Genomic DNA, 14,747 nt, shown 5'->3' on the forward strand with positions numbered 1-14,747 from the left:
GAGGATAAAATTGGGTTTGTACATATAGATTGGAAATTTTAAACAATCATATTCATACCTAACTTGTTGGATTCCGTGGTGGTGTTGCAGTCAGTGTATCTGTTTTTCTATAAATAATTTCATTGGTACATACATGTATAATATCAATTGTTTGGAGTTTGTTTTTTCCAATAACATATTTTTTCCTAAAAATATCAAACTGTCCTAGAGGATTCTTTGTTAGAAGATTTCTCAATCAACTTCATGAATCTCTTAAACATCACACAAAATTTTATTTTTACCTTCAGCTTTCGTAGATGCACATTCAGAAGTATGCTATATTTTGAAAAAATTTAGTTTATTTTCTTATATACATCTACGGAAACGTATAAAACATGGTGAAACTAAATTGGGAAAATCTCAAGTTCCGTGGATACATCTACGGAACACTTTATTGTCAAACCCCATCAAACCTGGGGTGGCAAAACGGGCCGCCCGCCGCATGCTCAGCCTTATGCCTGCCAAAAAACGAGCGGGGCGGGCATGGCCGCCAAGTAAAATGGGCAGAAAAGTCATGTCAGCTCCGCCAAGATGGCGATCTGGCGGGCGGCGGGCTTACCCGCCTATTTTTATTTATATTTTTAATAGATTAATAGGCTTTTTTTACCTTTTAATTAAACTTTTCACTCATTTTTTAAAATATTTTTTTATAAAAGCAATTTTTTAACAAATTTACTTAAAAAATATTACATATATTTATAAATAAATGTATAAATAAACCATCAAGAATTGCAATTACTAGAATTAACTAAAAAAAGTGAGTTTTGAAGGAGGGGCGGGCTTTGGCGGGACATGTATGGCAGGCGGCAGATTTTGGTGGGGCGGGTTTTGGCGAACGGCAGGCCTAAAATCTCAACCCAACCCGCCATTTTTTGACGGGTACGCGGGCTGGCCCGGCGGGCCATTGCCCGTTTTGCCACCCGTAGATGTAACTACAGAAATTTTTTCCCAATTAATTGAGAATTTGAGATTTTTCTAATTAATCAAACCCCATCAAACACTTCTCATGTCATATTAGTTTTTTTTAAAATTAAAATTGTGTTTTAATTGGATACATGGTTGTGATTAGTTGACAGTGTAATAATATTTTACACTGTCAGTGCATATCCCTTTTTTCTATATATATTTAAAATTATTAATAAAATAGTTAAATAATTATTTTTAAATATTATTAAAATATAAATAAAGTAATATTTAAAAAATTTATCAATTTAATTAATTAATAAGAAAAGAATTTGATAAAATTTAATTAAACTAGTAGTATTTATGTAATAATATTTTCCACTAAAAAAGAAAAGAAAATTACAATTGTTTTGTTTCAGAAATAAGTGGTGACATGATGAAATGAAGTTCACATGTGGTGGAGTGTGCTTTTGATACGGTAGAGTGGATGGATATGCAAAGTTAGCATTTCAATGCTAAGATAGTGAATGAATGGAAAGTAGTTCGAATGCATGAATGAATAGAATACATGAAGCAGAGGTGTGGCGTGTTTGTATATCGTGAACGGTGAAAATTGTTTTTGCTTGATCAGACGCCTTGTACAGTTCACCGTTCGATCAAATTCAATGAAAGGGAGTAATTTAGAAACTCAAATCTCGTGCCTCATGCTTGAGGGGGGCTCATTTATCCTCGCGTTTTCCGTATGGCGCTTATAGTTGGACCTTCAAGCGCAGGCTTCATGAATAGTCGAGAACAGTTATCCTTGAAACTCTTGTTTCTACATGTTGGAACGAGGGTTTTGTTGTACAGGTTCCTTGTATGGCCTCTAGTACAACAAAGTGGATCAAATGTCTTGAACGAACACCGATAACATTGAGTATCAACACATTTAATGTCTTTCTCGCGACTTGGAATGTTTCACATGAGGGTTTTGACACGTGTCCCTAGGACTGATAATAATATGCCCCCTCATCTTAGGGTACACGAGTTTTTTGATCAGTTTTATGTGAGATCTCGATTTTTGGTGGTGTGGTCGCACTTGCTAATGTCTTGTATCATGGATAGTACTTTTGTCCTATTGGAAAATATATAATGAATTTTGGAGGTAATTATTTTTTTCTCCATCCGTGAGACTTAAAAGTTTTTTCGTGTTTTTGCAATTTCCTCTCGTATTTGTGAACAGTTTCCCATCGACCATAATTCTAATGTATCAATGCCTTTTCTTCTGGAAAATACTACTTCATGTGAATCATCAAGTTCATCTTTTTTAAGATAATGAATCAAAACCTTTTTCTCTTCTTTTACTTAATTTTTCTTCACTAGGGTTTTTAAAGAATATGGTTATAAAGGATTTAAGAGAAAAAGTTGCGATTGAGTGTGGAAAGATGGTACGGGGTATCAACCCATAAAGGTTGCTATGGGTTTTGCTTTTCTTGCTCTAAATTTGATGAATCTCAATATCATAGATGATTTTAGATAGGAATGCAAGGCCCAAACCTACGTTAGAGGGAATCGCTGTGCTTATATTATAACCCCACATATAGTGAAATAGTGTGGTGGTTGAAATTTCAATCTCGTGCTTTTACTTACGGTCGTTCTTTTTTGTGTGTTGGAAATAATTTAAAAATAGATGAATTTTCCCCAGAAACCCAGAACATGACGAAAGACATTCTGGTTGTGTGGATGGATCAAAAAACATTAAAAGTCGTCTCTGTCTTTGTAGGCAATGGAGGTCTGAATCATGCCTTCACCAAGGTGGATTCTCCCTTGGACTGGGGAGTGCTTCCCCCAAAGAAAACAATAAGTTATGCAGCAATTATGAGGGATATGTCTTCCCTTTTCGCAATTGTTTGTTTTCTCATATAGAGTTTCACATTTCTTTCAATGACTTTGAGTTGAACATCTTAAATCATCTAGGAATCTCTTCTTCGCAATTGTATTCAATGAGTTGCGTTTATGTTAAAGTCTTTCAATATTGGTATGAGTACAAAAAATCGTGCCAACTTTGACACTCTTTTCCACTTTTTTAAAGTGCAGCGAAGTTTTGTTGATTCAGCATGATGTCAAGGTTTATTTTCTCTTAGACATACTCAGAAAATATTCGAGGTCTACGTGTGAAGAATTTTAAAAACTGATTGAATGGGTGAACCATGAAAAACATGGTGCACCTTCATAACGAAAAGACTATCTTGGTAGCCATGGTTGCGTGTAACCACTTGCAATAGGACACAACGTAAAAAAACAAGACAATTTTGGAGATGCATATCTGAAATCACCGATTTTTACATTTTAAATTATTTCGGAGATGCATCTCCGAAAACACTCATTTTTTGGTGTTTTCGAATATGCATCTCCGAGAACAAAAACCCTTCATGGCCATGACTTATTCTCCTTTCAAACACTGAACCAATCACCCAAATTCTCAAAATCAACAAACAACAACCTCAATATCAATGATCCGAAATTGAACCCCAAATCTCAATGACAGTCTAAATCAAACGTAGATGCAAGAATTTTGAATTTTGTGGTAGAAAACATCTAAAAATGCAAAAAAAATTACCAACAAAGAGGTGGATCCACAAATTGATGGGTTTCAGTTGGTTGGGTGAGTATGGAGGTTATAATATATGCGAACAGGTTGAAAATGTTATGATATGCAGTGAAGGTAATATTGTGAATCAGTTGCTTATGTTTGCGAAATTACAAGGTATTCAGAACAAAAAAGGAGTTGTTTATGCGTTATGATATTTCAAAAGTGCATTTTCAAAATATCCTAGAGAGTGATTTCAAAAGTGCATTTCCAAATGTATATATTTTTTTTAAATGATTTTTTCGGATGTGTACATCTGAAATCACTTTTTTTTCAAACAAAAATGCATTCGGATATGCACTTTCGAAATATAAAAACATTTATGAAATTTCGCCACGGATTCCTTAGAAGCCATGGAGTCTATAAAAAAATTGTCAAAAATAAAATGAAATAAATTTATGATGCTTTTTAAAGAAATGAATAAATTGATATTATACATGATGGATGATTTAGAAAAATTATTATTTTTGAATAAATAATTCTAAGTAGGTAACGAAACAAGTACATTGTATAATGGATGATTTAGAAAATTTATTATTTTTGAATTGTTATTTTCTCTGAGTCTGAAAACAAATATGAAATGTTATTTCTACATTTTCTAACCGACTCTAAAAGATAAGATAGTATGATTTTTTGGGCTTATAAATTTTAAGAAATAATGGAGGATAGAATCAACCTAACAGAAAGATATATGGTTGGAAGTTTTAAACAAACATATCTCTTACTACTTGGATTTCGTGTTGGTATAGTTGCTTAGGTTGTTTGTTTATGATTAATTTTAGGAAATTTTTTTATCCACCTTTCCTATGGGGTCACCCCTAGCGAAAACCCCTGCTTCGGAGATGTATTTCCAAAATATTTTTTTTAAAATTTTTCCAGATAAAAAATTTTAAAAATTGAGATTTTAATTAATTCGGAGATGCATCTCCGAAAAAACAAAAAAAAAATAAAAAAATTTTATAACTTCAAAAATTAAAAATTTTGGGATATTAATTAATTCACATATCATAAATTTGATATAATTTATGAGTAATGAATAATAATTATATATTTTGATATAATTTATGAGTTATGAATAATAATTATTATATATTTCTATTTTGATTCATATTTTAAGATTTAAAATAATTTTAATTAGAAAAATTAAAATAATTTCAATTACAAAAAATTTAAAATAATTCCAACTATTAAAATGTAGTTATGAATAATTTTAATTCATGTTTCTACGGTTGATAATAATATTGAAAGAGATCAAGTAAGACTAATAATAATAATAATAATAATGATAAAAAAAATTATTTTTCATAATGAATTATGATAAAAAAATTATTTTTCATAATTAAAAATAAATTATAATTTTTTATTTAGTTTAAAAAAATTAAAAAAAAATTTTGTCTTAATTTTATTTAATGAATAAATTTTATATTTAATTTTATATAATTCAAAATTTACTTATGAAATTAAAATGTTTTTAATTTATATAAGTTAGTAAAATAATTTTTAACTTTAAAATTGTTTAGGAAATTTTGATTCACTTTGATTTTATTGATTCACCTTCATTTTATACCTATTAATTGTATTGATTCACCTTGATTTTAATTTTTTTAATAATTATTGAATTCTTTCCGAAGTGAATATCCGAAACATTCCAAGACCAATTTGGTCTTAGAATATTTCGGATATGCATCTCTGAAGACACCCCTCTCCAAAAAAAAATGGTGTTTTCGGAAATGCATCTCCGAAAACACTTTTTTTTCGTGTTTTCGGAAGTGCATTTCCGAAATAAGACAAATTTTGAAGAAAAAAATGCGTTTCAAAAATGCATTTCCGAAGTTATGGGTATTTTGAGTTTTTCGTCAGAGGTGACCAAGAAGACATGGAGGTGGATAAAGAAATTTCCTAATTTTATTGGATGTATGATAGAAATTGTTTGATTTTAAATCAAGGGTTAGATTTCCCACCCTGTCAACTGTGGGAATATATTATTGAAAACATTTGGAAACTCGTATCTTATGGGCTTTAAAATATAAGAAAGACAAAAAAAAACTAGTCTAATTATTAAAAAAAAGATATCAATCTAAAATATATTTAAAGAAACAAGATTTGTTGAAAAAATATTAAAATATTCAGCAACTATTTTATAGGAGAAAAATCAAATCAATTGAAGGTGTTTTTTTTAGGGTTAAATATGTTTTTGGTCCCTATAAATATTGCAGTTATCAAGTTTAGTCCCTCTAAACATTTCCTTTAATGTTGCAACCTCCTAATATTTTCCATCCACAACAATAGTCCCCCAACGTCAAGTGGAGTTAACGGACTCCTACGTGGCAGGACAGGTGTCTTTTAATTATGTTTTGATTTTTTTTCCGTTGACCTACGTGGATTAATTTCTTATTATAGCCTGATGACAAATTAGTTTAACCTAATTCCTTTCTTCATCTATCAGCTCTCTCTTCGTCCATTGTTGCTTCGTTCCTTTCTTCCTTCGCGTACCCATTCTTCATCTTCCATTCATTATTTCTCCGTTTCTTTCTTCCATGGAGAAGGCAAGCTCGGATTGGTCGTTTTCATCCGCTTCGTTGAAGACTCGAACTGGTCGGCTATGTGGATGTAACAGACCGATGGTGTCTTACCTTTGCAAGAAGGGAGCAAACAAAGGGAGATTATTCTGGAGATGTCCTTTCTGGAATACTGTCGGTACTTGTGATTTGTTTATATGGACAGATGAGATGGGAGATGTTGGAGTTGATCAAGTGCCAAAGTTGAAGTATGAGTTTGAAGAAGTTGATGCTAAGGTTTATTTGAAAGATCTGCACGAAAATCTGAAGAAGAAGAACAAGATGCTAAAGAAGAAACTCAAGGAAGAAGAAAATTTAGGAAAAATGCTTAAGACTTGTCTTGTAGTTTCCATTATGTTAAATTTGTATTTGGCAATGAAATATATGTATTGATGAGAGTTATTGTCAAGTATTGATCAGAGGTATTGAAATGCTTATGATATGTTTAGTGGTTCAATTGTAGGGTGGTTCTAATGTGTTGACAAGGTGTTTCTTTTGTAATGTGGTTGTACTGTGGTTCAACTATAATTTTAATTGAAACAACATGTGTATCATGGTTCAATGGTTGTTATCTATTGTTAATGTTGTTATGTTTTAACTGTAATTGATGGTGTTAAATTGACAGTACATAAGTTGAGAGCATAAGGCCATGGAAGAAAAAAGATGTGTGTAAATCTCATGTTAATTGTAAACACATAACAGAAATAACATGACATAGGTTTCAAAATGTGCATAAGTTGAAAGCATATTAATTGACAGTGGAGAAATAACATGACATAGGTTTAAAATGTGCATAAAGCACTAGTTCAAAACATGTTATATTAATTCCAAAAGAGTGCATAAAGCACTAGTTCACTACATGTTACAGAGGTTCCAAAAGAGTGCATAAAGCACTAGTTCACATAAAGCACTAGTTCACATAAAGCATACAACATCACTACATAACAATATTACAAAAGTGTGCATACATATCATCACTTCAAAACAACAAAAGTTTGCATATATTATAAATCATTGAGTCATATTCTTCTTGATATTCTTCCAAGAGGTCTTTCCAACACCGTTGTCAACTTTAAAGTCTTCATCTTGGATGACAAGTGGATCATCAGAATCCTTTCCAGGGCCAGTTATAGCACGGGTTTTCAAAGTCATTATGCGGTCGCTTTTCCTTGTAGGTGTCCCACCATGTGTTGCTCTCTTTTTTTTGCTTATCATAGCCTTCACCTAAAATTACAGAATTAGTACACATCCTAAATCATAAGTTTCACAACATATATATTGAAATGAAGTATATTAAGTAATTACAGGATCACTCATAATTTGCTTTGGAGACTCATGTTGAATTGGAGACTTTGACATATTTGGTAGTGGAGACTTTGGCTTTTTAGCATTTGGAGACATAGCTTTTGTAGACTTGCTTATCTTTGGACGTGGACCAAAAAACATCCTGGGCTTAGTTCTCTTAATAGGTGAGGCATCATGGTTCATATCAGCATCTTGATTAATGTTAGCAGTTTGGGTCACAGGTGCACTAAAGTTCTGATCAGCATTAGGTGGTGCAGAAGTGTCAACACTTAGTGGTTGAATATCAAGTATGTCATTCTCATCCTGCCCATTCAACAAAGCTTCCAAATCCTCAGGAGAAAGACCACAATACATTCTCAGTGCTTCTCTTGAAGTTGTAGAAGCCTGAGTTGGAATTGCACCATCAGGTTTCCCATTTTCAGCTTGCCCACCATCATTTTGCACACTTGCAGCCTCCCCATTGTCAGTTTGCACACCACTTCCATCTTGCACATTTTCAGCTTGCACATTTGGTTGTGAATTACCAGCGTTGTTAGAGTTAACTGTCTTTTTACTAGGGCCAGCTTTGTTAACTGATCCCTTAGGCCTACCCTGTTTACAACATGAAACAAGTTACAACAATTATTACATCAGTATTGGTACAAGAATTGGTACATAATTAGTATATAAGTTGCAGTTAATTACCCTTTTCTTTGGTCCTGATATCACAGGTGCAGATTGACTAGCTTGAGTGGTTCTTTCAACAGTTCTTGCTCCTTCACCAGGTACAACCACGACTTGCTTACCCTTCTTACAAGTTCTTGCATTATGGCCATATACATGACATATTTTGCATCTGTGAGTTGTGTTTGTCCTTTGCCATCTGCCTTGGGTTGACTCATCTACCTCCCTCCTCCTAAGTTTTTTGGGCCTGCCTGGACCCCTTTTGTATAGTGGTGGTAATATTTCTGGAGCATCAGTCTTGGGCCATTTATTTTGCCCGTTTATGGGTGTGACAACTTCATTATAACAGGACAAATAAGTGGACCTAAAGTAGCACTCACTAACATATTTGATAGGGTCATCTACCTTTTTGTGAATGGCAGCCACAACATGTCTGCAAGGGATACCCACCAAATCCCAGAAGTTGCATGAACAAGATTTTTTACCTAAATCTACAACAAAACTATCTGTAAACTGGACATGTGTCACCTGGAACTTCAACTGTCCAGCATATGTTGGTAACCAACTAGCACTCTTTTCAATCTCTCTATCTAACCTCCTAAGTGGTTTTGACATCATCTCAAATTTGTAATTCTCTACTTTCTCCCTAAGTGTTGCAAACCTACCCATTAGGTAGTTCCTAATCCATTCAAACAGGCTTATCTCTTTGCATTAGAATGGTAGCATTAACCGACTCACTAAGGTTATTCATTAAAACATCACATTTGGAATACAATGGAAAAGCATGCTTACACCATTTATGTTTTGGAATTGCATTCACCCACTCAAATGCTTCAGGACTGGCCTCCTTAATCTCCATCATTTTTGCATCATGTGCTTCAAAATATGTAGCCTTAGCAGCAGCCATCATGAGATCTCTGAATAGAGTTCCACCACCAAACTTATTTTTAAAGTTGGCGTACAAATGCCTTAAGCAGAACCTATGTTCATAAGCAGGGTATTCCTCTTCAAAAACTTGAACAAGTCCCTGACAGAAAATGAAGAACATAAATTGCATATTGTGAAAAACTGAATCATGACAAAAACCATGACAGAAACTGAAGTCAAATGAATAGCATATAGTGCAAAACTGAATTACTAAAATGAAAGCAATTGACTAGCATATAGTGCATTACATGTTCAAGTCAGCATGACATAAACCATGACAGAAAAATTGAAGTCAAATGAATAGCATATAGTGCAAAACTGAATTACTAAAATGAAAGCAATTGACTAGCATATAGTGCAGAACATGTACAAGTCAACATGACAGAAACAAGTGCATTTACTTAGTGTGCAAAAAGTTACATATATACATTTTTTTGGTCTGACATAAAACACCACCTCTTGTCACCAATATCTTCAATGAGAAGCTTCATGAACCAACTCCATGTTTCTTTTGACTCAGTCTCAACAACACCAAATGCAAGGGGTAGATACTGATCATTTGGGTCCCTCCCAACTGCAATCAATAAGATTCCACCATACTTGTTCTTAAGATGACAACCATCTAAACCTATGAAGGGTCTACATGATTGTGTAACTGCCTTTTTGGTCCCATCCAAACACATGTAACATTTCTCAAATCTTGGTTGCAACCCTGGCCCAGGAGTGTGAATGTTCAGTTTGAATGTATTTCCTATAGAAGCTCTCTTTAACTCAGCACCATATGACCATAGCATACTATATTGTTTGCTTGCATCACCCTCTACAACTTGTCTGGCCAACTGTCTAGCCTTAAATGCTCTACTACCAGTTATCTTAGTAGAAAACCTAGTTCTAACATCTGCAACAACCTCAGTCAACCTCATCTTAGAATTGTGCCTCAGCCTGTCCACTATCACCTTTGCAACCCATTCAGCCTTTGCATTTTTATTGAAGAACTGCCTGCCACACTTATGCTTAGGAAACAAGGTTTTGATTTTGAATGTGGTTGACCTAAGGACTCTACTACACAAAACAGTATAGTCACATAGTTTTTTTCTTTACAAACAACCCTACACCTATTAGCATCATTCTTTGCAAATGCTACCTCCCTACCAATCAAAACATTATGCTCCATAACAGCTTTCTTAAATTGCTTCAAAGATGAGAACTCCATACCTAGCTTGAACTTGAAATCTTTAGTAATTGCATCCTCTTCATTGAACCTGATCACAGGTGGCCTCTCATCACAACTATCATCAGCACCACTATCAAGTTCATCTGTCATGTACTCCTCTTCAATAACATGCTCCTTATCCATCCCACTTGTGATAAATCCACTCCTGTGTGATTCAGTTTGTGGATGTTTATTCCTAGCAACACATTGCCTATTGATGCCTTCATCAAGTTCTACATCTGAGTCAAACATTCTCTCTTCTTCACTGTCATTGAAGTGAATATCATCAACTGAATTTTCACTGGGTTCATAATCTTCATCACTTTCCTCAGTATCACTTTCGTGCCCCTTTTGTCTTTCTATGAGCCTCTTCATGTAACTCAATTCACTTGGATTAGGTTTGGACTCTGTGTAAATTTCAACATCACACTTCTTGTAGATAGCACAAGTTGCCAATGCAGATGCATCTCCATCGTTAGAAAATGGTTGAAGATCCTTCTCAAACGTCCCATTTTCATGCTACCACCACATTTTCACTCCAGCCTCGTTGAAAATATTGTCAATCCCTTTAATTAGGTCACGAGCTTCAAAATAAGACCAGTAGTCTGGGTCTTGACCGTCAAAAGCAAAGACGTTCCCACCTTCGTACCTAATACTCTGGTCTTTTACAAAAGACCCCTTTGTAAAAACGACAACTTTGAATGTCTCCATCCTGCAAAGAGGGTAACATAGACATTAACAAAGTGGTCCACGGTTTGCAATAAAGAGGGTATTGTCGGACAAGTGGGTTACAAACATTACAAAAATAAAAAATCATTAAACAATAGAAACTCACCTTTTGGGACCACTGAAGACGAAAACGTTGACGAAAGAGACTTGAAGATGACAACAACGTTTGACTGTAGCGTTTTCTCCTTTAACGGGATGAAGAAGATGATATTTAGGGTTTTCAATTAAAATGGCAAAGGCTCTACAGTAATGAATTTAGGGTTTTCAATTTGATGTTATAGTTGGAATGAAGCTTCTCATTTACACGTATGCTGGTGTTAATCCACGTAGGTCAACGGAAAAAAAATCAAAACATAATTAAAAGACACCTGTCCTGCCACGTAGGAGTCCGTTAACTCCACTTGACGTTGGGGACTATTGTTGTGGATGGAAAATATTAGGAGGATGCAACATTAAAGGAAATGTTTAGAGGGACTAAACTTGATAACTGCAATATTTACAGGGACCAAAAACATATTTAACCCTTTTTTTATAAGAAAGTTTGTCTTTATTGATTAATTGTCTAACTAAAAAGAAAATATTCAGAGAGCTCTCAAATAGGGTGATTATTTGAATTTTTTATGGCTAGTGGTTGAGAGACTTAGTACTTCTTTTGAAGATAATCATTTCTTTAATAAGAATGTACTTGATGACACTATTTTTTAGAAGAGACATTGGTTGAAATCTATGGACTCTCCATTGCTTTGAGATGACTTCAAGTTTGTGAGTTAACTTTTACAAAAGCTAACATTTTTAAGTTAATGTGGATGAGTTTTGTTTTTTAGTGTGCAGAGAATTTTCTAAAGGTGATATTAACCCGTAAAAGACCGTCCACATGGGAGCTCTTGATCAGGTTTTTAAGTCTGAGCGACATGCTAGATCTCGTTAATTCACCTTTGAGTGTGATACTTATATTTTTTCTCTTTCATGAAGATATTGCTTGATGTTTGAAGAAGGATTTTCCAACTTCAAGACGGTTCCCCTTAGAAGGTTCCAATGGTGGCTCTAAGATTATGTGGGTTATATAGGAGTATGCAAGTCGAAGAGGTTAGAGAGGTCTTATGGTGAAAGACTCCAGGCTTATGGACCTTTCTCATTTGGGTATGTGGCATTGAAAGTTACTTTAGGACGGCTTATCTCCGCAGAAGAATATCTTTCTTACAATGTATGGCTTTGTCGGGAGAATGGTTTGGTGACTTGATTTTGCAGAGATACTTGGCTTGATATGTATCCCATATGGGTTCGTGAGTAGGGTGTGTGTGGGTTTGGAACTTTAGGTGGAGGCTGTTAAGTGCCAAATTGTAGTTATTTTGTGTATGTAAATAGTGGCACTTATCAATGCTTTTTGTTAATACCGTTTGAATAATTCCCCGTTTTTGTGTAAATACGTATACTTTGTGAATAGATGTATTTTCATACACTTTTATACCGTTTGATAGTTTTGTTGTATTTTTGTAGGTATTCTTGCGTTTTTGGAGCCTGAAGGAATAAAGTGTCGAAGACACGGCTGCGAGAGCAAAGAGGAAATAATTCTGCTGTTCTGGTGCAGGGCGTTTCGCGCGCTGTAGGGCGCGTCGCGCCCTCTTTGAGTTTGAAGAACATAGTCTGGCAGAAGTTAGGGCGCGTCGCGCCGGATTAGGGCGCTTCGCGCTCTAGGGCGGTTTGGTAAATTTATACAGGGCGCGTCGCACTGAAGTAGGGCGCGTCGCGCCCACTGCGAAACTCAGTTTTGTATAAATAGTTAATAACAGATTTTTTTAGGTTTTTTGATCACCTCTTCTTGACAAGTTGAGCTCTGATCCTTTTTTGGTAGTTTAGAGGCTTAGGAAACACCATTGGGTGCGACGTCATGTGGATTGATCATGGATCTGACTCGATTTCATTGTACCGGTGAGATCTTTCCGGTTCATCTTCTCTCTTCCCTTTGTTTCATTCCAATGGTGGGTGTTGTATGTATGTTTCTACTCTTATTGTATGTATATTTGTGGATCTTGGGATCGTTTATATATTCGCTTTACAAATCATCATTGTTGTTGTTTTTCATCTTTTTGCTTAAATGCTCTGGATTTGTGTTGTTGCAGACATGGACACCATAGATCTTGATTAGGAATGATAACTGTTAGTTTCTGGGTTGCAGACATGGATTCAGGACTAACAATCGTAGTGGGTATCGAGTCTAATGCCTCCGTGTTGTTTGTGTCGGTGGAGAAATCGCTGATGTGAATAGTACGGTTGAGCTTTCGTCGGTGTTGCAGACATGGACACCGATGTGGCATCTCGAGTGATGCCCGGTGATGTTGATGCATATTGTGAGTGTCGAGCGATAGATCTTCATATTTAAGTATTCGACGGGTAGAACGAAATGCAATTCCATAACTATTTCTCTTAGGCTATTGAGATTGTTTATCTGCTTTTATTTACTTTTCCCGCATTTACCTTTCCGCACCCAAATCATGAAACTTAGAACGCGAGATAGTCGAACGGCAGTTCTTCTCACCAATCTCTGTGGACACGATAAATCCCGGATGAATATTTCCAAATCTTTTGTTGCTTGCCGCTTTACCGTTCCAACAGAGGCATAGGCTTTTTGTTTTGGGAGGAGAATCTTCTAGTGGCATTGCCTCAGGCCTTGTCGTTGTTATGGATTCAGTGGAGGAGGATTCCAAGGCCTTGAAGCATGATGTCAAAGGGGAGTTTCTTATTAGGTATGTGTATTTTTTTTGTTCTATTCTTGGTTCTGATCTTATGCCTAGCGTGATAATGGATGATTTAGCTATAGGGTGGAGTGATTGAGCACTCGCCATTGTTATCGTGTTTTTCTAGCAACTTCTCTGATGAGATCATGAGTTCACTAAGCATGTGGAAGGAAACATATAAAAAAAAGTGCTCCAAATAAAATGTGTTAGGGCCCAGCTTGTCAAATTTTGGCCCAAAACACTTGTTTTTAATTTTTAATGTCTTTTTAAATATTCTAAAGCTCTTAAAGCTTAGAAATTTCGTGACTTTTATGTTTCTAAGTAAATAATGGGCTCAAGAAATCAAAAGGTCAAGCTTTAATGGAAGGAGAAAGAGAAAGGTGGGATGCATTAATAAAAGTGACTAAAAATTGCTATTATTCATCAGGGCAATTAATATCCACTTTCTCCACTACCTTTAAGTGTGTGACCTTTCTTTTTCAAACCATTATTGACTAGTTAGTTGGCTGAAGTTGTAGAAATTCCTGAGTTATTATTCTAAGCTACCTTTTACCTATAAATAGGAAGCTAAATATGAATGAAAGAGGAAGTTGAATTTCGTTGAACACTTTGTGTGATTTTTTAGAGTTTTGCTCTTTTGGTTCTGTATTGGACCAAGTTTTTGATCTTATCAAGAAACCAAGTTTCTTGTGGTGATCTTCACTTAAGGCTTATCATCATTTCTAAATCATAGAAAGAGTGTGGCGTCCATTTCTTTCCTTTTCCACCCAATTCTTTCTAAACTTTTCGTTGTTGCAATTCTATCCCAACTTAAATATTACTTGTAATTTCGTGTTATTTACCCTATAGTATCATCATCAATCACAAGTTTCACAAATATAACAAAGTATGAGAAAAATGACTAAAAATCAAATCGGTTAGCCATCAAGACAATTTGGCCTATAAGCAAAACTTGTTTAGGCGTAAAGTCATTGTAACTCTTGTAGAAATTTCATATGTGTTTCAGGACTGTCATGTTAAAACGGTTGACTAGTTGTTTGTCATTT

Source organism: Vicia villosa, unplaced genomic scaffold (assembly GCF_029867415.1).
Source record: "Vicia villosa cultivar HV-30 ecotype Madison, WI unplaced genomic scaffold, Vvil1.0 ctg.000747F_1_1, whole genome shotgun sequence".
NCBI classification, from domain to species: domain Eukaryota; kingdom Viridiplantae; phylum Streptophyta; class Magnoliopsida; order Fabales; family Fabaceae; genus Vicia; species Vicia villosa.